Raw genomic sequence first — 22,304 nt, 5'->3', positions numbered from 1 at the left:
TGAGCAATTTAGCTTCAAAAGATATGGAATTCATTTGTTAGATACAGACTGCATCCCTAAACTTTTCAAGTGTCATACAAAATCTATCTCCCTGGTATAGCAGAGATCTCAGTTCCAAAGGTATAAAAGAAGATACTGGCTTTTATTTTTGAAAGTGAATTTGAAAGGAGTATAGATAGAAAGTAGACTTTTGAGTTTATGATATAGATATTCAATATTGTCGGAAGAAAGCAGATGTTTACTAAGAGATCATTAGTAATCATGTCAGGGCACTTACTGAATGGAGATAAAGACATGAGACAGTTTAAAAAAAGCTCTTGGCAGCGAACTTTGGATAAATACATGCATTCAGGAAAATTAATTGTTGGATTCTTAATATAGCAAACATTATGCTGACACAAAAGTGACTAATAGGAAAATGATAGCCCGTAGGAGTGCATAGAACAAAATGAAGAGTAAAAGTTCACAAAAGAAGAAATATTTCCAAAATGCTGACCTTTATTTGGTATTGAAGTATAGTGAAAGATACTAATTTTTTAAACTCTTCTATAAATTGGCTGCTGGCAAAATAATAGTGACTTTAGATGGTGTCTGACCTCCTCCCAAGCAAGAGGAAAATCAGGTACATATTCTGTGACTAGATATTTGAGGACTCTGAGGACATTTACTTGCCATGTAACTTCATACAACAATGGAGAGTGATTTCTGGCTTATATCCTTTCCACCACACTCCCAGATAAGCTCAGTGAAGGCACAAATATGTGCTTGGGATTCTATGACATAGCGCAAATCTTGGCACAAAGTAGGTGCTCAAAAAAGTTGAAAAAATGTTGCAATGACTATTGAGTATAATTGCTATTGATTGAAAGTGAATTTGATAAACTCCTAATTCAGCTGGGTAGCTACCATGAGTGAATGCATTTTTTTTTCCTTTGCTGGCAAATATTCATTTTGAAATGTTTTACTTGAAATTATTTTTGACTTTCGGAATGCTCCCCACCACTTTCCTCTGGTTTTTTTGGGGGGAGTGGCAGAGGGGTATACTTCAACAACGATCTTACTCCTAAATTTCTGCCTGGTAAGTCCAAGATAATGGTGTATTAATCATGTCTTTTATTTTCTGTATATTAGGATGTTTTGACATCTTAACACTCCTTTTGTCAGAGGAGACACTGCCCCTCCTGGGGCTAGTTAATTTTTAGACACAGCAAAGGGCATTGCTATTTGATAAGCAAATTAACCAAGCCAGAGCCCTACCTCTTCTATTTGCTCTGTACACCCAAGAAGGCAGTATTCCTTTGTCTTTATCATCTCAGAGCTACGTACTAAGCAACTAGAGACCACCTTGATAGCACTGATGGGGTTCGGAACATATTACTCCAAAATATGGCACCTATCATACTGAATATTTTAAACTACAGGATTTTGAGAAAACAGCAGAAGCAGAAAGTTCACTCTGGTCTCCTCTCACTTCAACCTTCTTACCTGCAACAGGCCATAAAACTGTCATGTGAAAGGTGTCCTCCATACATCTGGAGGAAAGGATCATCCTTGTTGCCAAAGACAAAGAGATGCCAAGAAGAATCCAAAGGAACAGGCTTTGCTAAGTCTCCCCCAGTTTACTATAATTACCTCATATTCTTTATCCTATCTTAGTTCCACACTACTTCTTACTCTTCATCAAACCTATCATAAAAATACACAGCTCTAACTGTTTCTTTGGGTCTTTTCCTTATGAAGGCCCTTGTGTCACATAAATCTTAAATAAATTTGTATGCTTTTCTCCTGTCTAATTTTCAGATCCATTCAAGAACCCTAAGAGAGAAGAGAAAAACTTTTTCCTCTCTGCAACCCAAGGCCTGTTGAAATTATTCAAACTAGCCAGTCCTAAACCGTTCAACCTACCCTGCCTCGCGGTTCTCAAGGAAACTCCAATAAAGGTTTCCCCCTTGCTCCTGGTCTGCTTCCTGTCCAAAACCTGGTGTTCCTCATATGGTCCTCTGTGTCACCTTTATAAAATAAGACTCCAGCACAGAACAAATGGGAAAGTAGAAATGCTTTTCTCTTTGTTCGTATCTTGTTTCTCACCATGAATTCTTCTGCCATGTTCGCTCATGTGCCATGTGCTCTTAGTCACGTCTCTTGTCCAAGGTTCCTGGTTCAGTTGGCAACATCCTGCTCAACACAACTTTTATCATCACAGCTTGAGATAGGATGACTGATTTTGGCCAGAGAAGCCTGGGGGCAAGCACTGAAGGGACAAGTAACCATTTCCCTTTCCACATCAGGATGGTTCTTTCTGCACTTGATAAGATGATAAGGAAACCTGCCAGCAGTGAACTGGTAGTTTTTATCATAGGGGCATTGTAATAGCTTTTCAAGGTCCAGGGAATTCATGTAAATTTCTTACTTGTTGGAAAGGAAGCTGAATCCAAGTACTCCATGGAGACATGTTGCTCCCACAATCGCTTTTTCCCCACATCCAGCCCGGCGACACTCACTTCCTGCCCCTGATGTTAGGGGTGGGGCCCCACTTCCTGTGACTCCAATAATTTTTTTAAATGGAAACACTTGCACAGTCTTTTATACTATGTTGGTTTAAAATCTCTTTTATATTCTATGTTGAAAACCCCAAAGACTCCACCCCAAAATTGCTAGAACTCATACAGGAATTCAGTAGTGGAAGGATATAAATTTAGTACACAGAAATCAGTTGCATTTCTAAACAACAACAATGAGACAGAAGAAAGAGAAATTAAGGAGTCGGTCCCATTTACAACTGCACCCAAAACCATAAGATACCTAGGAATAAACCTAACCAAAGAGACAAAGGAGGGACGCCTGGGTGGTTCAGTCAGTAAAGTGTCTGTCTTTGGATTGGGTCATGATCTCTGGGTCCTGGGATCTAGTTCCGCATTGAGCTCCTTGCTCAGCGGCAAGCCTGCCTCTCCCTCTGCATGCTGCTCTCTCTGCTTGTTTTCACACTCTCGCCCTCTCTCTCTCTGACAGATAAAGTCTTAAGAAAACAACAACAACAAAAAAAAGAGGCAAAGGATCTGTACTTGGAAAACTATAGAATAATCATGAAAGAAATCAAGGAAGACACAAAGAAATGGAAAAATGTTCCATGCTGATGGACTGGAAGAACAAACATTGTTAAAATGTCTATGCTACCCAGAGCAATCTATACATTTAATGCAATCCCTATCAAAATACCATCAACTTTTTTCACAGAAATGGAACAAATTTTTAAAATATTGTCATAGAGGGCACAGTGGAGTACAATGTGGTTGCTACAGAGATTCCAAAAATATTGTCATGTGGGAAAAGCAAGCTATAGACAAACATCTTATACACACTATATCACACACCATAGCCCTATCTGTGTTCAACATGCTATTAAACTAATTAAAGCGGCCCTGAGACTGATGCAGCTCTATGGTTATGGTAGCCTAGACAGGCAAACCAAAATCTAAACCTATAAATGCCTCAAAGTCAGAAATTAAAACACTAAGGATCACCAATGCCAAACAACCAACAAGGCTTAAAGCTTTAGTCAATCAATAATTTCCTTTTTTTGCTTCCCTTCTTTTTCTGTATGTCTTTTCCCTGGTGCCTATCTGTGGAGTGCTCCTAACCACTCCTGGTTTGGTGCTACTGAATTTGAATCAGTTTTTGCTCGAATAAGCTCTTAAACTTTTTAATATACCTCAGTTATCTTATAACAATACAGACACACACACATTTGCTTCCAAGTTTCTAGGAAATTTCTGGAATTACATACAAGAAACTATAGCCAGGAGTTATCACTGGTAGAGGGAGGAGGGAGGAGGGCTTTGAGTTTTTCACTGTGTAACTTTGCATTATTTCACCAAGAGCAGCAATGACTTTGTAAGAACAAAAGATATTTTTTAAATTTAAATTCAACCAATTAACAACTAATTAACATATAATGTATTACTTGTTTCAGGGGTACACACCTGTGATTCATTAGTCTTGTATAATACCCAGTGTTCATTACAACACATACCCTCCCCAATGTCCATCACCCAGTTACCCCATCATCCCACCCCATTCTCCTCCAGAAACCCTGTTTCTTTTGTTAGATTAAGAGTCTCTTATGGTTTGTCTTCCTCCTGATCCCACCTTGTTTCATTATTTCCTTCCCTACCCCCCCCACACCCCCCCACCCTGCAGCTCAAATTCCTTGTATCAGAGAGATCATATGGTAATTCTTTTTTTCTGATTGACTTCTTTTGCTCAGCATAATACCTTCTAGTTCCATCCACATCATAGCAAATGGCAAGATTTCTTTTGATGGCTGCACAGTATTCCATTATATATATAAACTATATATATAAACATATAATATACTTATATATAAACATATATAATAGAAGAATATATAGTACACATATATATCATGTATAATATAATGTATAATTATAATACACATATATACAATATATATACTATATATACATATATGTATATATACAACATATATATACAATATAATATACATATATAAACATATTATATATATAAAGTAGAAGAATATCTATATATATAATAGAAGATCTATCTAGATAGATAGATCTTCTTTATCTTTATCCATTCATCTGTTAATGGACATCTAGGTTCTTTCCATAGTTTGGCTATTGCAGGCATTGCTGCTATAAACATTTGGGTGCATCTGCCCCGTTGGATCACTACATTTGTATCTTTAGGGTAAATACCCAGTAGTGCAATTGCTGGTTTGTAGGGTAGCTCTATTTTCAACTTTTGAGGAACCTCCATACTGTTCTCTAGAGTGACTGCACCAGCTTGCATTCCCACCAACAATGTAGGAGAGTTCCATTTTCTCCACATCCTTGCCAACATCTGTTGTTTCCTAACTTGTTAATTTTAGCCATTCTGACTGGTCTGAGGTGGTATCTCACTGTGGTTTTGATTTGTACTTCCCTGGTGCCGAGTGATGTTGAGCACTTTTTCCTGTGTCTGTTGGCCATCTGGATGTCTTCTTTGCAGAAATGTCTGTTCATGTCTTCTGCCCATTTCTTGATTAGGTTATTTGTTCTTTGGTGTTGAGTTTAATAAATTCTTTTTAAATTTTGGATATGTCATTTGTGAATACTACTTTGCTGTGCAAAAGTTTTGATCTTGATGAAGTCCTGATATTTCATTTTTGCCCTTCCTTCCCTTGCCTTTGGGAAGTTTCTAGGAAGAAGCTGCTGTGGTTGAGGTCGAGGAGGTTGCTGCCTGTGTTCTCCTCAAGGATTTTGATGGATTCCTGTCTCACATTGAGGTCTTTCATCCATTTTGAGTCTATTTTTTTATGTGTTGTAAGGAAATGGTCCAGTGTCATTCTTCTGCATGTGGCTGTCCAATTTTCCCAACACCATTTGTTGAAGAGACTATCTTTTTTTCCCATTAGACATTCTTTCCTGCTTTGTTGAAGATTAGTTGATTACAGAGTTAAGGGTCCATTTCTGGGCCCTCCATACTGTTCCACTGATCTATGTGTCTGCTTTTGTGGCATATAAACCTTTTGTAAGAAGTATCTTTTGAATACAATGAGATAGTTTTTCATAGGAAGCCTAATCCTTAGTAGTAAAGGAAAGAACAAGTCAATCCCAGTTTAAGCATTAGCAAGTTGTTGACTTTGGGTTAGTCACTTTCCTTCTCTGACTTTGTTTCTCCAACTGTGAAAGGCCAATTTTTTATAAGACTGGAGAAAGTAAACAAAAGTAAGCTAGTGCGGTGCTTGTCATAAGAATGGTAGGCACTTAGAGATCATTATTTATTGTTGTTATTTTAAGGCTTCATATACATTCCAGACTTTTCCCTCTATTAGATGATTTAGAGTTTACATTTGAAGTAAAAAACTGGCCTTAAAAATTTCAATTTGAGGAATGGATATTCAGTAAAATTTATTTATAATTGTCCTTTATGTAAAAGGATAAGTACGTTTAGTGTGATTGAAAACAAATGACCTAATTCTGGCATAATGTGTTATTATACTGATGTGCAAATATTATAAAAATAAAATTAATACCTCTAGGGGTTTCTGTCTTATGCCTGATGTGTCATGTTTCTAATTAGACCTTATAAAATTTTAACACATTGTGTTAATACAACTTTGTTCATGTACTTGGTTCCCAATTATTTCATTATAGCACTTCTTTTTTAAAATTTAAGAAGACATTTGTATGTCTTTTTAATTTATTTTTTTTATAGTTTTTAAAATTTTTTATAAACATATAATGTATTATTAGCCCCAGGGGTACAAGTCTGTGAAGTGCCAGGTTTACACACTTCACAGCACTCACTATAGCACATACCCTCCCCAGTGTCCATAACCCCACCACCCTCTCCCTACCCCCCCTACCCCCAGCAACTCTGTTTGTTTTGTGAGATTAGCAATCTCTTATGGTTTGTCTCCCTCCCGATTCCACCTTGTTTCATTTATTCTTTTTTTTTTTTTAGATTTATTTGTTCATTTGACAGACAGAAATCACAAGGAGGCAGAGAGGCAGGAGGAAGCAGGCTCCCTGCTGAGCAGAGAGCCCGATGCGGGGCTCGATCCCAGGACTCTGGGATCATGACCCGAGCCGAAGGCAGAGGATTTAACCCACTGAGCCACCCAGGTGCCCCTTATTTATTCTTTTCCTATCCTCCAAACCCACCACATTGCATCTCTACTTTCTCATATCAGAGAGATCATATGATAGTTGTCTTTCTCCAATTGACTTATTTCGCTAAGCATAATACCCTCTAGTTCCATCCACGTCATTGCAAATGGCAAGATCTCATTTCTTTTGATGGCTGCATAGTATTCCACTGTATATATATACCACATCTTCTTTATTCATTCATTTGTTGATGGACATCTAGGTTCTTTCCATAGTTTGGCTATTGTGGACATTGCTGCTATAAACATTTGGGTGCATGCATTACAGCACATTTTTAATAACAAATGTCAGAGTAGGAGTAACACATACAATTTTTACTGAAATGTATTTCTTTCCCCACACAAACTTGCTAAACCTAAATTTTATATATATATATATGGACAAGGATGGACTTGAGTCAACATACTATTATGCAAGTTTTGGAGAACAAATCATTATGGATTATTTCACTTTCCCCTTATAGGTTTTAATTGAAGATCAGAGGTAAAAGAGATTTCTGGATTAAATCCTTTTATAAAAGTAGAAACAATCATGAAGATTATAATAAGTAACATGCAAATATTTTTGAAAGGCAAGCAGGCAAAAGTGTACTTTTTGCATCATATAGAAAACTTGAATCCTTGAACAGTGAGAGTCTATTTCAGTGACTAATAATTTTAGTGATGTCTTGTTCCCATATGACGTTGAGAGCTACCATTGCTGAAATCTTCAATCACCGCCTTATAACTCTTCATAAGAAGAGCTTCAATTTGTTCCTGACACTTAATTATGTGTTTTACAGACAATTTCCCATTTAATTTTTATTTTTCAGATGAAGAAATTGAGACTTAGATTTAGTGACTCCCCAAGGTCACATAGGTACAGCCGCAAAGAAGGCCCTGATGGCTTTGACTTCCCAGCCTGTGCATTCCACCATTACAAAATACTTGCCCTCCCATCAGGTTATGAGATGAAATAACATGGCACACAGAACTTAGAACTACTTCAGATTTCTTCATATTACTCCACAGCAGCATCTGACCATGAATATCTGCCAACTACTGAGAACTTTTCTGTGTGCTAGGCCCATGGCGCAGGTGACCAAGGGCTTGCACTTAATTTCATTTTCCAATATGTAACTTTTGTGGGTTAAAAGAGAAACTGGCCTTCCAAGAAAGAGGAAATCTGGTTGGCTCAGTCAGCTAAGCACCTGCCTTCAGTTGGGTCATGATCCTGGGGTCGTGGGATTGAGTCCTGCATCGGGCTCCCTGCTCAGTGTAGGGCCTGCTTCTTCCCTTCCCTTTGCCTGCCACTCTGCCTACTTGTGCTATCTATCTCTCTGTCAAATAAATAAAATCTTAAAAAATGAAAGAGGAAGTCTGGATGTCAGGCACACAGTGATAAACTTTCCATTTGCAGCAGCAGGGGGCAGTAGGGTAACAGTGTCAAACACAAGGGGTTTTCAACAAAACCATCTCTGTCCTTGAAGCCTTTCGGTTTCAGGAAACAGAACTGGTAATGGTCACATGCTAGCCCATTATGTCACCAGAAGAAAATCAGTCAGATAAAACATGGGGTATTTAGATGCTAAAAACAGAATATAAATAATTGCTGGTTTGTGGTTACTTTAGAATTTTTATGTCTTTGAGAGATGATTTAAAAAAAAAATTTGCTTACTTATAAAACTGATTTAAAAGCAATTTTTTTTCCCTGCAAGTAACAAATTTAATTTGATGGGCATTTTGGCAGTGAGGGAAATGGTGGGTGGGAAAGTAAGTGATTATATTTTTCCTGTGATTGTTTTATGTATTCTTGGTAGATAAGCTGAGTAATTCTTCTTTTTTTAAAAAGATCTTATTTTTTATCTATTTGACAGAGAATGAGTACAGGCGGGTGGGGGGGGGGCAGCAGGCAGAGGGAGAGAGAAAGAGGGAGAAACAGGTTCCCCGAGGAGCAGGGAGCCCAACGTGGGACTTGATCTCAGGACCCTGGTATCATGACCTCAGCCCAAGACAGCTACTTAGCCAACTGAGCCACGGAGGCACCCCCTTTTAAATGTAGACTCCGATATACTAGTTGTGAAACAACATGGTATGAGAGAGACTGAGAGACAGAGATAGAGAGAAGTAGAGATGGAAGGATGGGGAGGTGAAGAGAGAACCATGGGTTTACTCAAGAGCAAGGAGGTATGGGAGGGTAAGGGAGCTGGTTGAGGCTGGAGAGGTAGAAAGGACTCAGATATGAGGGTCTTCAGGGCTATCATGAACACCCAAAGGACCGAAACAATCAGATTTGTATTTTAAATCTGTGGAGAAGAAGTGAGGAGATGAGCATGAAGGCATGAAAACTAACTACGGGGCTGCTGCTGTTCTCCAGAGCAGACACGATGACATTCTGAATGAGCGAAGTCTGAGGGAAAGAGAGAAGACGATGGAAACAGAAATCAGGAGATCACTTGGGTGTGGGAGGGTTAGGAAAAACAAGGAACCTAATGTGACACCAGGTTTCACCCTGGACGCTGGCATCTACTCCTGAGAAAGGAACAGGGGTGGGGAGCAGGTGTGGGGGCTCCTTCGAGCATGTTGTATCTGAGGTGACTGTGGGGTACCCAGATAATTTTCTGTTGTTATTTGTCTTTTGTTTTTAAACTGTGTGATTTGGAAGCTCAAGAGAAAGTAGGGCTGAGTCATTAATAATGAAAAATAATAGTCTGAGAGATACAGTACGCCTAATAGTTTGAGAAGAGAGCATCTGGAATGAGACTACTTGAGTTTGAGCTCCAGGTCGATCATTTGCTGACGATGTGTGAGTTTGAGCAAGTTGCATAACTTCTCTCTGCCTTAGTTTCCTCATATGCCATGAGAATTAAGTGAGTTTGATCCATGCAAAGCTTTCACATCAGTACTTGGAACATGGTAAGCACCATATACTGGCTTGTTGTATTATTGTTATTAGTATCTCAGCTCTCATTTATGGGACACGGGTTCTGGGCCCCACCTGTGTTAAGACCTTACAGGCAATTTCTGACGACTTTTCTGTAACACCCTGCATTGCCGATACTGTTAGGATCTAAAGAAACTCAGCCCTCAGGGAGGCTGATGAGAGTGCCCAAAGCAACCCACTGGGAAATGAGGGCAAAGCCAGGATGCAAACTCCAGCCTGAAGGACAACAGGAGTCCAAGCCCATTAAGATGATACCTGAAACCCTGAAAGAATGGGAAGGGAGAGGAGCCAGGAAACACCAGGCGCCTCCACAGCTGGGGGTAAAGGCAGAGAAAAACTACTGCACGGCAGCCGTTAGCCAGGTCGAGTGTAGCTGAAGCCCGGGGAGCTAAGGACTGACTTTCCACGATGCTCTTTTAATTCCTGCTCAGCCTCTACCCCTAACATTGAGATTTTACATTTTACACTTCTGGGTGTGAAAAAAAAAATTACTAACTAGACACAGGAATCTTGACTCCAATACCAGGGGTATTATCGAACAGATTTAATGTATGATGGAGGTACTTAAAATTTTGAAGCTCAGAGCTGCTGATCTATTTGGTCCTAAGAGCTGTCTCCTTCCCAAGGCAGTGGCTTCAGGGATTAGTAATCGGATCGGCCTTTCTGTCCCAGTTTAGTGTTAACATCCGGCATCCCCCTAGCTATTCATTGCTTTCCCCTGAAGTTCCTGGGACTTGTTCTGAATGTACTAGTTGGCTAGAGTTGCCCTAACAAAGTACCCTGACCTGGGTGGTTTAAACAATAGAAATTTTTAAAATCATAGTTCTGAAGGATAGAAGTTCAAGGTCAAGGTGTCAGCAGAGTTGGTTCCTTCTAAGGGCATTAAGGGACGAGTCTGTTCCAGGTCTTTCTCTTTGGCTTGTGGATGGCCGTCCCTTCTTCATGTCTTCCATCGGTCCCTGTATATGTCCAGATTTCCCCTTTGTATAAGGACACTAGTAATATTGGATTAGAAGCCACCTTCATGACCTCATTTTAAGTTAATTACCTCTGTAAAGATCTTGTCTACAAATAAAGTCACATTCTGAAGGTACTGGGGGTAGAATTTCAATACATGAATTTTGAAGGGACCTAATTTGTCCCATAACACTATCAATATCCTAATGATGTTTATTTTAATTGTTAAAGACTTTGACTTTGAATCCAGTATGGAAATGCAATACAAGTAAATAAATATATTCTGCCCCACCATTTTGTGGTATCAACCAAAGGAAATAAATTTTCATTTTACCTCCTCCCAGTCATTTTCTTCCAACTCATGAGATTTTTAATCAAGAGGGGGCACCTGGGTGGCTCAGTCAGTTAAGCATCTGCCTTCGGGTGCTGGGGTCCTGGGATCGAGCCCTGCGTCAGGCTTGATGCTCAGCAGGGAGTCTGGTTCTCTCTCCCCCTATGCCTTCTCCCTCACTCATGTGCTCTCTCTTGCTTGGGCTCTTAAATAAATAAAAGCTTTCTAAAAAAGATCTTTAATAAAGAAGCTTTTGGAGCACCTGAGGGTACAGTAGGTTAAGCCTTGGACTCTTGGTCTTAGCTCAGGTCGTGATTTCAGGGTCCTGAGATGGAGACCCGCGTCACACTCTATGCTCAGCAAGGAGTCTGCTTAAGAATCTCTCCCCCTCTGCCCTTCCCTGCCTGTGCTCTCTCTCTCTCAAAATAAATAAATAAATATTTTCTTAAAAAAGCAGATTTCTTGGGCACCTGGGTGGCTCAGTGGGTTAAGGTCTCTGCCTTCGGCTTGGGTCGTGATCCCAGCATCCTGGGATCGGTTCTCTGCTTAGCGGGGAGCCTGCTTCCCCCTCTCTCTCTACTTGCCTCTCTGCCTACTTGTGATCTCTGTCTGTCAAATAAATAAATAAAATCTTTAAAAAGAAAAAGCAGATTTCTCCCTTCTCTTGTTAAGGAAAAAGATTTATACTCACTTTAAAATTAAAAATCATGAGTTTACCTGCTCATTCAGCCAATTCTGTCGCTTAGAGTTAACATCCTTTAGGCAATGGGAAAGCCATGACTACCATGACCAACCTCCTGAGTATTAAGTGCAGTCACTCTCCCAACTACTGTGGAAAGGGAAGCAGGTTACAAAGATTTTCTGACCCCTAGATATTTATAATTTCATGCTATTATTCTGAATCCTTTTTGCATCATAGAGTCTTGGGAATCTGGTCAAAGCTAGAGTTTCTCTTCTAGGTGATATTTACATATGATGATAAGTAAAATTATGTGCACGGCTAATTTTGTTGCATTAGATCAAAATGCTTTTATACAGAATTGCGCTTTTTCCATCCTTCTTTACATGCCAAATTAATTTCAGGCAACATTTCAAAAAATAGGAAGCAGGAAAGAAAGAAATGCAATGAATGCAAATAAAATTAAATCATAAACATTGCCTTTGCTTAAAAAAAAATTCCAATGAGGGGCACCTGGGTGGCTCAGTGGGTTAAAGCCTCTGCCTTCGGCTTGGGTCATGATCCCAGAGTCCTGGGATCAAGCCCCACATCGGGCTTTCTGCTCAGCAGGGAGCCTGCTTCCTCCTCTCTCTCTCTGCCTGCCTCTCTGCCTACTTGTGATCTCTGTCTGTCAAATAAATAAATAAAATCTTAAAAAAAAAAAATTCCAATGAGAAGGCATCTCTCCCTTGGCTTGATGAGAAGTTGAAATTACTGAGTGGTCTCTGGTATGACAACACATTTACTTCCCTGTACACTTTGTTTTGATGGCAACACATGCTAAAAAGCCAAGCTTACGGGCACCTGGGTGGCTCAGTGGGTTAAAGCCTCTGCCTTCAGCTCAGGTCATGATCCCAGGGTCCTGGGATTGAGTCCCGCATTGGGCTCTCTGCTCAGCGGGGAGCCTGCTTTCCCCTCTCTCTCTGCCTGCTTCTCTGCCTACTTGTGATTTCTGTCTGTCAAATAAATAAATAAAATCTTTAAAAAAAAAAAAAAGCCAGGCTTACAACAGCATGTGGTAGCAAATAGAATCAGTTCATGAGAGATGACACAATGGGCTTATGACAAGAGAACACCAAGATATTCCAAGATGATCTGACGTGGATAGTGGATTTATGTCGTTTAATTTCTGTTGGCTTCACCTCACTGAGTTTCATCTTGAGCAAGGGGATGCTGTTGATGTCAGCAAAGGGAGGATTAAGAATTCATGTTTCAATTTTCAGGCTGTCTTATCAGAAGTACTTGAAAGAGTTGTGGAGTTTCAAGTTGTCTGAATATTTCTGTATCACGGATTTGTAAAAGAGAAGTTCATATTCTGCTTTTGTTTCATGAGAAAACATTTTGAAAAGGCAACGATTCAAGGCGCCAGCATAAAACAAGTTGACACCTTGTGGTAGACAGCAGAACCAGGGAAAGCAATGGGTGTAGGGCTTGCTGCATAAAGATAGGTCCTCTAAGCTGGGTTACTGAGCACCACAGGTGTTCTGTTTGTTCACAAAGTGCCCATGAGTTGTTTTTGCTGAATAAACTTTTCAGCATTTCAAAGATATCAATGGATTTGAAATTTCTGAAGGGACTTGCTAAATAGGAATTTATTTTTGAAGGCATCAGCTGGCTGCATAAAGAAGCTTCCAATTCCTCCATCATATGCCTCAAAATATTATTTTTAAAAAGTCAACCATCATGGAATAATTTCACTTTTTTGGAGGCACTGCTTTAGTCTGTCTCCTCTGCCCCAAACCACACACTAACTTGACCACTTCTGGGGTACCCAGTTTTTACCACTTACTTTGTTGCTGTATCAAGAGTAGGCTGATTAATCAAGGCAGATTAAATTTTGGTTAAGTCTTGCCTTTTCAACTCTAGTCTTCTTTTCTTAGAAAAGAGCTACACAAGTAAATTTTTGGAACAAAAATTACGAAATACTTCTTCAGCATTTTTGGCTTCATGCTTCTTTCACTGACAAGAATGTTGTCATGCAAAAAGGACTAAGGCTTTGGTGTTCTATCACACACAGTGGGAACCAAAGCCAAAAGCTATTTGACATCTCTTCCTTATTATTTTCTTTGACATTTTCTAACTTAAGCCAATCCTGAAGTAAATAAAGACAGATGCTCATCATCATGATGGCAGGACACATATTTTTTAGTTCTTAGCACTAGAAAGCTGTTCTGACATATGACAACACTGATGAGTCTACAATGCATGTCTATGGGTACAGCCACAATAGACACTGAAATAATGTACTCACCAAGATATTTTGGAAAAATCACATAAAAAATTACTGATGTGTATGTGTGTGTGCATTTCTGTCCCCGTGTGTGTTCACACGCATATCCATTCACCTGATTCACAGACAGCCCACTGATGCCCTCCCACAGACATCAGGATAAGAACACTGGGATAAATGAGTGGACAGTATCTTGAGTGAAATCCAGAATCCAGTGTGGTGACAGAAGGATGTGAGCCTCTTGGTGAGAGAGACCCACTTTCCTGGTAGTCTTAAAAAAGTTTCTGGTAACAATGGAGCTACAACTTGAAGACTGAGTAGAAGATCTTTACGTTCAGAGGACAAAGGGCATTCCAGACAGAAATGGAAACAGGAGATGCCAAAACCAGGGAACTTCCGGTACTGTGTGTAAATGGTTCAAAGACCATGCACTGCTAAGCTGCTGTCAGGCCCAAGTTAAATACTTTCTCCTGGAATATGCTAGAAAGGAGTGCCCCTGAGTAACATAAAATTGTATTAAACAGAAGCTTCCCTGAGTCTCACTTTTTTGTTCAGAAAACTAAGCACAGGGAGGACAGAGAACAAGGGGAAGAAAAAGGAACACCAATAAGTAAAACAGACTTTCTAAAATGGTGCTCACGGAGTGGAGGCTAGGTGCTTCTCTGGAGTCTGTGCAAAACACACGCTGGGTTTCTTTTTGTTTCTTCGAAGGAATTTTGTCAGGTTATAATCAACCACGGAGCTTGTTCTGTCTGAGGGAAATGACTCCAGCTGGATCTAGCTTGATTTAACTATTTACATTTCTGAATTTCCTCCCTCATATCTTCCTCAGTAAAATAAGCTTATCCACCCAAATCAAGGTTATAGGAAGAATCTTCATTGATATTTTAGTCTGCTTGGGCTGCTATAATAAAATTCCACAGAATGGGTAGCTTATAAACAACAGAAATTTAATGCCCACAGCTCTGGAGGCTGGGAAGTCCAAGATCAGCGTACTAGCATGGTCACGTTCTGGTGAGAACCTCTTTCTGACTCACACCTGCCACCTTCTCACTGTCTTCATATGGTGGACGGGCTAGGGAACCCCTCTGGAGCCTCTTTTATAAGAACATGAATTTCATTCATGAGGTCTCCACACTTATGACCTAAACAACTCCCAAAGACTCCAGTTCCTAATACCATCATCTGTGGGAATTATGATTTCTTCATCTGAATTTGAGGGGAACACAAACATTCAAAGCAAGGCAGTTAGTTTCTGCCAATTTTGTTTACTTAGGTTGATTCTGTGAAGTAATACAGTAAAGAGTGATATGGCACAGAAGCAGAAGATAAATCTTGGGGCTTGCCTGTTTCAACTTCCTGACCAACCTACCACTCTCAAGATTTGGGCTAAGGGTGCCATCATCCACAGCCCCATTAACTCCCAGATTCTTTTCTGATTCCAATTTGAAAACGGTGTCTCATGCTCTTAGCCACAGTGGATGTAATCTTTCCTCCTGCTTAAGATAGTATGTGACAAGTCACCCAAACGGACCTTCTGGGTAGTATCTGCTTTTTCTTTGTGTCTACTTTTTTTTAAAAAAATAAAAGATTTATTTATTTATTTGACAGAGAGACACAGCAAGAGAGGAAACACAAGCAGAGGGAGTGGGAGAGGGAGAAGCAGGCCTCCTGCTGAGCAGAAAGCCCAAAATGGGGTCGATCCCAGGACCCACAACCTGAGCTGAAGGCAGATGCTTAATGACTGAACCACCCAGGCGCCCCTAGTGTCCACATTTTGATTAGACAATATATTTTGAGCTGTATGTCACAGGCATATTTACAGATACAAATTAGCAGTGATTTCCTTCAAACAAATAAACTGAGAGAAACTTTTGTCTGAAATCTCACTGATTACTTCTTTATCCTGTAAAAAATATTTTGCACAGTCTTGCACATATTAATTGTTGGGTCTCCTCCATGAAAACCTCTAAATAAGGAAATCAGAGTAAAGAAGATGCTACATTTATATTCAAAGCACCGTGGACCCAGCAAGGAGCCAAGTACTAAAAGCTCCTTGCATTGTGGCTGCATCTGAAGTGACAGTGGACCACACCGCAGTTTCATTTCAGTTCATTCCTACCTCAAGGAAGTTGTTTCCAAAGCCCAGTCATGAGAGCTTGTTCCGAAGCTGCCATGTTTATAATGAAAATGTGCAGCCATGCTGTCAAGGCTGCTTCCCCTGCCTGAGACCAGGCAGGTTCTCCAAACCCTTCAGGAGCTTTTAATGAGTCCTCCCAAATCCCCTGTGAAGGGGAACATTTTTCGTCTTCCTCCAAGCAGGAGGTAAAACATTTGTTTGACTTGCTTAAGGTCACAGAGAAAAAAAGAGGCAGAGAGAGCCAGACTCAGACAGAAAGAACTGAGCTGCATCTTGAAACCATCTGTACTATCCCCACAAAGTCAAGGAGGGGAGCACAGGTGGGATGCAGCCAGGCTGGACATCACAGTGTGTCATTCCTGCAATTCATGGGACAGGGATGCACCAAGTACGCCTCGCGCCTTGCCTTGGATTGAGGAGGAATCAGAGGTTGGGGAGGGATGAGGAAGGAGCCGTGTGGGGATACAGACAGAAAGCAAGATCTCCCCAGGCAGGGTACAGGGCAGGTGGAGACACAGGGCTGAATGTAAAGGGATGGGGATAGGGGATGCCAAGTGGGAAAAAAGGCAGGGAAAGGTTTGTTTTGTGACTGGGCCTTCGCTTATGCACGTAACTGAGTGACTACAGGGAGACAAAATATCACTGACAGAAAAGGTTAATGTTACTCCCAGTTCTACTAGAAACAAGAGGCACAGCTCACCACCGCAGGTAGACACATGAGGAACAGCAGGTTTGGGTTAGGAAACAGAGGTAATGGTGGAGAGCACTTAGGTCATGGCCTTTAGGGTTTCTATGGAAAAGGCAAGGCAGGGCTGGGTAAACAGTTTGGGATTGGCTAGTTTGAATACTTTTGATAGGCTTGGGGTAGGTTCTCGTTGCCTGGTACCTGGCCCTGAGATGATAAAGACAGATGAAAACTGCCTCCTGGGGTGTACAGAGCAGATAGATAGGGCTCTGGATTGGTTCCTTTGGTCATCAAATAGCATGCTCTTTGCTGTCTCTAAGAATTAGCTAGCCCCAGGAAGAGCAGCCTCTCCTTAGCCAGAAAGATGTTTTAAGTTGTCAAAACATGGTAATATACAGAACATTTAAAAAAACATGATTACTATACCATTACCTTGGATTTGTCAGGCAGGAATTACTTAGTATTTATGGCAAGAATTTCTTCTCCAATATTAGAATGTTAATAAATGTCTTATGTGACACACAGGATTATCATGAGAACAAAATAAGGTAATGGATAATAGATGAGAAAACCCTCATGTTTTGACTTAAGATGTCAGGGTCTTCCAGGGAGTCTTCCTCCTCCATTCCATGCTGTTGTCAGGAGGCTCCGCTCGAGGCAACACAGCCCGTTGGTAGCCATCACACATGACATCTGGGAAAGCGACCACCATGACCCACACCAGTGCCATCCACCTCAAGATGTGTTATGACAACTCACAAGTCCATTAGATGACGATATATATCAAAATGGAGCAAAATGTGAAGAAAAGACGGAGACCTATGTCTGACTTCATCGTTCTCGCTGCATAGCTAGCTAGCACGGATTGTCAATCAGGCAAATATGTGTTTAATTAAGATCTGATGCATACTTCTGAGCCATGGACCCTGGGTAAATGTTAATTCCTCTCTAAGCCTCTTTTCTTCCAGGAAATTGTGATGAGGATTACACAAGATAAAGCATGAAAGAATTTAGTACAGTACATGGCTAGAGGAAGTACTTCTTGATTATAATAATATTAATAATAACAATAAGTTAACTCATTAGCTGATTTATCATTATTACTAGGGTTATTTCTGAGTTTGTATTTCATTTCTGCTTTATCAGTGCTAATAATTTCCTCAAATTATATGAGGTTTGTTATTCTCATTTAATATATATTGAGTGTTTGGGATTAAAGATGTGTATTTCAGGATGAGTAAGAGATCTCAAAATTATCGTTGACTGTGACAATGGCAAGATTACTCATTCTCCCTAAGCATCAGCAACTAGAGGGCAGGAAGAGCTGTCAGCCACCCCCTAAATGTTGATGAGGATGTCATCCACACCAGGAATCTGCTCAGTCACATTCCAATCTCTGAGAAAATGATACATTCTCAATATCAGATTTCTTTTTCAGAGATCATTTCTATCTCGATAGCTAATTAGTTGTCTAGTTAGGACAACTAGTTAGTTGTCCCTCCAATGATCTGACAATAATGACACTCTGCAAAGTAGGTTCCTTATAGATGTCCCCACAGCCCATCCTCACACCACTGAGGGGCTTCTGAAGAGTAGCATTTGAACAAGGAATGCCTTTGTTATTGGCCAATGTACTTGTGAAGCCTGTGTTTTATTTTTCCATCAAACTCAAAAGAGGATGCAGTAATACATATTCCTTAGAGAGATGAGATCAAAACAGTAAGTTCCAGAGTCTGTTGAACATGTGAACTACTAAATTTTTCATTTTATAGTCAAAGCAGGCCACTGAATAGAATTCCTACTAAAAAGTGCAACGCTAGAAAATGAAGCAGGCAAAACCAACTCTGAAGAAAAACTGTAATTCATCAAATTGCACAGGATTTCTTTAGGTTATAGAAGGTACATAAAAATAGAAGCATGATAAATTTAAAAAATTAAATGACATCTGATAGATGAAGTAATCGGAATTACCTAAAAAACAACAACAACAAATTTTATCTGGAATAAGACTGGTATACTAATAAACGTCCTCCTTAATCAGAAATATGTAGAGTTGTGTTATATGTAGAGCTGAAATTCAGTGATTCTTTTGAATTACCTCTAGCTTACTGCTTTATCAGTTCCTAATCAATTCCACAACTGATGATTATTACTGTAATTGTTTTATTTTTTCCTTTTTATAATTGTTGTTTTATTGAAGTATACCATACATTCAGAAAGGGATACAGATCACACATCTACAGTTCGAAGCATTTTCACATGGAAACATCTTTGTGTTTTTTTTCCCCAGTCGCTGTCCCTTTCATCAAAGGTAATCACTGTCTGGCTGTTACCATCATAGATTTGTTTTTCTATTTTATAATTTTATAAAAATAAAATATACCCTTTTGTAGCTGCCTTTCTTTCCCTTGAACCTTATTTTTGTGAGATTCATTCATACTGTTTTGATGGTAGTTTGTTCATTTTCATTGTTGCGTAATGTTTTGTGGTTTGAATGTCATATTCACTATTATATAATAAATATGATAGAATATAATATAATCTCACTAATTTATATGTAAACCAGTCCTATGTTATACCTAGGAGAAATGTATAGAATGTCCACCAAAGGACAGGTTCAAGAATGCCCATAGCAGCATTAATCCAGCCTTAATGCCTATCAGCATATTTTCTTCCAACACTGGGGCTTACACTTTTCCTCCCTTAATGGTTTCTTTTAAATATCATAAGTTCCTAACTGTAATGTAGCATGATTTATCTTTTCTTTTTCTCTAAGGGTAGTGCTTTTTCTGTTCTGCTTAAAAAATCTTTGCCTAGACCAAAGTCATTAATAAATTCCTCATTATTCTAGGGGCACCTGGGTAGCTCAATTTTGGCTCTGGTGGTGATCTTGGGGTTGTGAGATGGAGCCTCGTGTCGGGCTCCACGCTGAGTGTGGAGTCTACTTGGGATTCTCTCTCTCCTTCTCCCTCTGCCCCTCCCCTCCACGCTCTCTCTCTCAAAAAAAAAAAAAAAAAAAAAATTCTCTAGAAACTTACCTCTCAGATTTCACCCTGCCATCTACCTAGAACTTATTATTTTCTACGGTGAAAGGTAAGGTTATCCGTTTTAGATGTCGAATTTTACCAGTACCATTTGTTAAGACCATCACTCTTCAGTGCCACCTTATCCAACGGGTATTAGATAGTGCTAATCAATAGAGTAAAACCTGAGAAGAATGTTCTCTTTTCTATCACCTATACATCCTTTTGTTCTATACCTGAAATCCTTGATAAAAGATTTCTCTAATTTTTCTTCCTGTTGTTGTTGTCGCTGTTGTTAAAGCAGACTTTTTTTTAGATGCATTTTAATGATCCTTAAACCAAGACCACCACAAAATTCCACCACGGCCTTGGGTTTTTGCCATAGTCTTGAGAAAGCAACTTAAAGTGGTTTTTGTTCTGTTTTTGTGTCTTTTTAAGTATTTGTCAGGAAATGAAAGGGATAATGATTGAGGTCAAAATTCTTTCCCAGGCTAAAATATTTTTGCTGAAAAAAATCTGTACTTCCACAAAAAGAAAAAGCAAGCAGACTTTTCACTGAAATGTAGTTAGCATCATGTAATTGGAGGATGTTTGCTTCTTAGGTTATGGAAAATTTCTGATTTCTAAAAATAGTCTTGATTTTCAAGGTTAAAGAAAATCACATACTTTGCTTAGGTGCCACGAGAAGTATCCTGATAGAGTGAAGGGTTGAGGGAGACTGGACTCAGAGCCATGCTCCTGGTTTCCCGTTCCTTCTCTGTCACTAGGTATTTTTTCTACTCTTCATTTTCTTCTTTCATACATTTAAGTGTTTCTGGTCAGTAGTTCTTTTACCCCTGCTGTGACTGTGTCACATGTGTTTCATTGTGCAGCCGACACCAATATGTATGCCTGTCACTATGTCACTGCTTGGCCTCAGATTATTACTTTCATTACCCCCTATTCAGGAAGCTTTCCTAAAGAAAACAAAAGAAATAAACTTTATCCTCTGTAACTTATTAAACATAATTTCCAAGTGACTATTGTTAAAAATTCACTGGTCACCTCATGAAGCTGAGAAGTTGGAATAGCCTATAATTCCTCACGGACCCTACTTCTTTATTATTTTCTCAATTTCTGTCACCCAAATCCTAGACACTATCAGCTTTTCTTGCAATACAAAGAGTGCTGATTTTTTCCAGCAGTCCTAAGGAAATGCATAGTTCCTCTTCATGTTGTTAGCTAATTGCACCTTATATCCAAAAGGCTTATATTTATTCACCAAGAACTTAAAGGGAAAAGATAAAATTGTGACTCTGAAACAGTGAAATTAACTTTCAACTTGTAACATTATTTCATTGAATCTAATACTGCATCCATTATAAGACACAGCATCATTTTGAGCTCCACTAAGAAAGAAAAAAAGTTCTCAATTAAACCAAGAATGATCTATTGTAAGATATATCCCAATAAAAAATATTTAAGTACAGAAAAATGTCTCAGAATCTATGAAATACAGTAATCATATTAGTTCTCTAATTAAATGATTTACTGCATCATATCCAAGAAAAAAAAAATAGAGGTATGAACCTGGTAGCCCTCAAACTCAGCTGTCTGTTTTGAGCCATGAGGGGACTTCTGGATCCCTTCTCTTGCCTGCTGAATTGCAGCAGTGGGAGACGGGGCGCAGAGTGGGTCCAAGGAATATATATTAAAAAAAATCAGCCAACTGGTTAGCAAACACTCCTCATTTGGCTCTGCTGGTCACTTATATTTGGGGACTACTGGAACAGAGGAAGCCTATTTCCGATCGTTGGCTTTTTATCACTATTACTCTGCTGCTGTTGCCAAATTTCAAGAACCAGTAATAGGTGACGTCAGTGGAAGAGCTACCTACTATGTTGCTGAATTTTTCTCTCTTCTGTAAAAGGAAAATGGATTGCTAGACTAATGCTCTTGTCAAAAAATGGGGATGTAAATTCAATTAGTACTGAAATCAATTCTTGGCAAAAAGTTAAAAATAATTATTAAGCAGATACTTTGGTTTTTAGAAGGAATAAGTTGATCAAAAGAACCATATGATAGATTTGATAGCTAAATTAACCTATTATTTCTTCTTTCTGATTTTTAATAACTATCTCTAGGTTCTCAGGGAATGACATAAACACAGTGTACTGTCAATGCAGTAAGCCATTTGATAAGCCTCCTAGGATCTCCTTGAGGACTTGATCATGAATTATGTACCAGATGATATTAAGTGAGTTCACTTCAAGGCGGGTCAAATAAATAAAGCAAGGTTCTACTCTTGACCCTATCTTATTTATCTTTTTTTACAAATGATTTGATTGAAGGCATAACAACACATTTGTCCAATTTGAATGTGACCAGAGCTAAGAGAGGGCTCACTAATACTACAATCGATCAGAGATTGGCTGTATGATCCTGCCATGCTGGGACATCAGGAGGGGGAAAAAAAAAAAAACACCTTAATTGAAAAACTGTGATCTTTCATATTTTGATTAAAAAATATAATTCAAACAAGTATGGTACATGCATAGTAGAGATGTCTGCACATCTTGAGCACTTTATTTGGAAATCTATCATAATTATAAGGTATAATGTAA

This window comes from Mustela erminea, chromosome 11 (genome assembly GCF_009829155.1).
Source record: "Mustela erminea isolate mMusErm1 chromosome 11, mMusErm1.Pri, whole genome shotgun sequence".
NCBI lineage: Eukaryota > Metazoa > Chordata > Mammalia > Carnivora > Mustelidae > Mustela > Mustela erminea.
This window is presented reverse-complemented; position numbering follows the sequence as displayed.